Consider the following 3,904-nt stretch of genomic DNA (forward strand, 5'->3'; position numbering starts at 1 on the left):
ATCTTGCACAATGATCAACCCTAACATTTCAAATCACCCCACTAATTTAAATGCAGTGAAACCAACAAACTATGTTCCACAACCTAATAATGTTCCCTCTCATGCTCCAGAAAATCAGGATTCCAGGAGCAGGGTAGTCTAATTTTGTTAAGGCAAGCAGGTTTGCAATTAGTAAAATAAATATTTGCACATGCACATGTCCTCAGGGACAATTAAAGGTTATCTAAATTGCATTTATTTCTTCTTCTTTATGGCAATGAATTAATGGTCTTTCCAACAATAAATAACCCTCAAATCTCGCTCCTCATCAAGGGCATCCAAAAAACGATCTATCGACTTGCTGAGTAAATGGATCACAACCCTCCATCTCAGCTATCTTTCAGAAAGCACGGCAAGAACTCTTGATGCAATGTTCCTTCTAGCTTTTTTCAGTTTCATTTCGCTACTCAAAACATACACCTAGATCAAAATTAGACTTGCAAATTCTAGACAGTGAAACCATCAGATATTAAATTAACATTACAGAGCAAAGCAGATCAAACAAAAAGAACAAATTGCATTTACATTTTCAGTCATCCCATTCCAATAGAGCCTTACCAATCCCTTGCATATTTTTTGGCTTACAGAAAGTCCAAATCTTAAACTCAGCTTGACCCTCTCTTCACAGATGATAACATACAGACTGCTTCAAAATTCTGGTTCCAAAAACACCTTAAATCGTTTCTCCTTAAATTCGTCATTCCAGCTAACCTGTACTCAACAATTTCCTATTCCCAGGCTGAACCTAGCATAAGGCTGCCTCTGCAAGCAGCAAATGCTAAGTATATTATCTATGCCACTTCAGTTCCTCTTATGCTGATATCAGTTCTTGCACTTTATGGGAGAGAGTGAAATCATAAGAGACTAATCAAAGATAATCTAATATCTTTATGCATTTAAACCAAAGAGCAAAATTTTTTGTATCCCATGGAGCCTTAAATATTACTAACTTGCTATCCCAATTCATACTGGCAAAATCTATGGGGTATTTAGAGTTCAGGTTGAGTCTCGAACTCAAACCCTCCATTATGGAAAAGCGAGCCAAATCTGTTAAACTTCATCTCTATTCAAAGATTACATTAACATGTGAACTACTGAATTTTGTTTAGCAAGTTCATTCAGAGCGACATCTCACATTTTCCTGGTATGTTTACACAAAGAATGACATTCAGTAACTATAACCTTTAAAAAAACATTTTTAAAGGTTGTGCTTGTACCGCTCTTAAAACGCAGTGCACATTGCTGGAAATGATCAAAGACATCCATTCAGTGCATGTTTACAGAAGACCAACAATTACAAATAGCAAAGATGGGTGCAAAAATTGTCCATGATGCCTTCAAAACAGCACAACAGCAAGACAACAAACAGCAATTGAAGATTTTTAGAGATATAACCAGAGATTGCATCTTTTAAAAGTGGTGCGAGATGCATGATAATGGTCAAAGCAGTTTATTTAGTACATGCTTATGTAAAAAAACATTTAAATACAGATTTAATCCAGATACACAGGGTGTGCCGTGTTAGTCCACTTTGGTGTAGATGAATCTCCCAAGACAGGTCCATCTCTCTCCTCTTCACCTGTGTGACTAGTTTTAATACTTTTTATGACATTAACCGGCAAGATTCGATACACTTCTGATACAGTTATTCTATAACTCTGTTCTAAGAGGACAATATGCCAAAGAATTCAAAATCCTCTAGCTCTGGAGACATTAAAAGACACTCACGTGGTCAAGCTGACGTCCCTGAGCAGGCCACGTGCCTGGGAGTCGATTTGGTTAGAGAGGTGCAGGAAATGCGGCGGGAGATGCTGAACGTGTCAGCAATGCTAATGAAGGTCATTGCTGACTTGGAGGCTCTTGCTGTGATTCGTTGACCAATCACTGCCATGGAAACGAAGTTTACTGATGTGGTTGCAAGAGTGGGGGATGTCGAGAAATTTATTGATTACCTGCAGACATCAGAGAGGGAATTATCTGCTAATCCGCTAGCAACCCAGTTGGAGGACATGTAAAACCATAGCTGGCAATATAACTTCCTTATCCTGAAGGGAGTTTTGGGACAGGATATGGTGGAATTCCTGGATGGGCTGTCTCGACATGGCAGGACATAAGCTGGAAATCAAACGAGCTTACAGGGATCCTGCTCGGCGATCCATGGAGGGAGACAGGCCCCGATCAATTCTGGCCAAATTTCGGAGATTGTCCGATAAAGATTTTCTGTTACGCAAGGCGAGGATTAAAGGAAGGCTTTCTTGGAAGAACCACAGCATTTTCTTGTTCCCAGACTTTGCGAACTCGACAAGAGATTCAAGGAATGCAAGAAACTTTTACATCATCTGAAGGTCGCTTTTGAACTGATATTTTGAACTGATATTCCTGGCACAATTAAGAATTGATGCTAAGAACATTCAAAAACATTCACATGCCCAAAACAAGTGATGTCCTTCATAAAGTCATTGGAGTGAGTAAGTAATCTTGTTGTACTCATGATGCATCTGAGTGGACCGGCTCACTGAACATTCGCTTGACTTTTTGAAGAATCTGTGTGCTCATTTTGTGCTGTTCTACCTATCGTCTGAGCATTCGCTTGACAGTTTGAGGAACCTGCGTGTTTTTTTTTGTGCTGGTGTCACCTATCAGCTGGAGTATATTTTGTGGAGTATTTCTTGCAAAGTCATTGGAGCAAGTCATTTGCTTGCACACATGTTGCAGCCCAGTGGACTGGCTCACTGAACAATCACTTGAATGTTTAAAGAATTTTGTTACTGGAGTTTATTTTGTAAAATAACACACCTTCAGGACAGTTTTGTGGATGAATCTACATGCTCTCTGTGTTTATTCTGCCTATTGGCTGGAATTTGTTTTATATATTATGTTTTGCTGTGTAATTCTGTCACATAAAATTTGTATAGAAACACTGGACTTGAGCAATCTGAAGGCAAGGTTGTTGCGGTTGTCACTGGGGCTTTCGTAGGTGTGCATGGTCTGTATGAGTTTGGAGGGATGGACGTTAATGCTCACATTTTTCGTTTTTCTTTTTGTTTTATTCTGGGGGATATTCAGAGTTTGATGCACTATTGCACATTGTTGGAATGTAGACTTTATAATCTTGTCTTTGACACACAATCTATTTTTTCTTATATGTCAAATGTTAATATGAGGGGACTGTCTCTCTCCATATGGAATGTGAATGGGTTGGGGCACCCCATAAAAATATGGATGTGAAGCTTTCCACTAAGGAAGACACGGGAAACAGCGTCGGCTTCAAGGTAAGATTCTTTAATTAACACACTTTCTATTAGATACACAATTGTACAGCACACTTTCTTTTTAGTTGCTACTCTGGGTGTAGGCACTCTCTCCCGAGGCTCTGTGGCTGCTGCTCTTTTATGCTGCTCTCCTCATGCTTACTGCAATTAGACACAGGTCCATCCATCCATCCATCCATCTTCAACCGCTTGTCCGAAGTCGGGTCGCTGCCATCAGGGGTACCATACCGTGGAAAGGCACAGGTGTTAGACATAATTTAGCTCAGGTGTAAGCGCCCTTACCGCTTTTCTCTCCCGGACGGGCGCTTGACCACGCCCCCGCTGCCACAATGGAAGGCTATTTCTCTTCTTAAGTGTAAGAAATAATGATACAATATTGGGAGGAGATGGACTCAGTCCTTGATCATAGTGAAGCAAAAGTGTGCAAGCCCCCTAGAGCAACATTAACGCTTCACAGGATGTGTAAAAATCTTGGTCTTACAGATATTTGGACACTTTTGAACCCATCTGGTAGGGAATATAAATTTTTTCATCAGTCCATAAGATTTACTCTAGAATATATCTTTTTTTCATATGTAAGTCCCTTATTTCAT

Source organism: Xyrauchen texanus, chromosome 5 (genome assembly GCF_025860055.1).
Source record: "Xyrauchen texanus isolate HMW12.3.18 chromosome 5, RBS_HiC_50CHRs, whole genome shotgun sequence".
NCBI lineage: Eukaryota > Metazoa > Chordata > Actinopteri > Cypriniformes > Catostomidae > Xyrauchen > Xyrauchen texanus.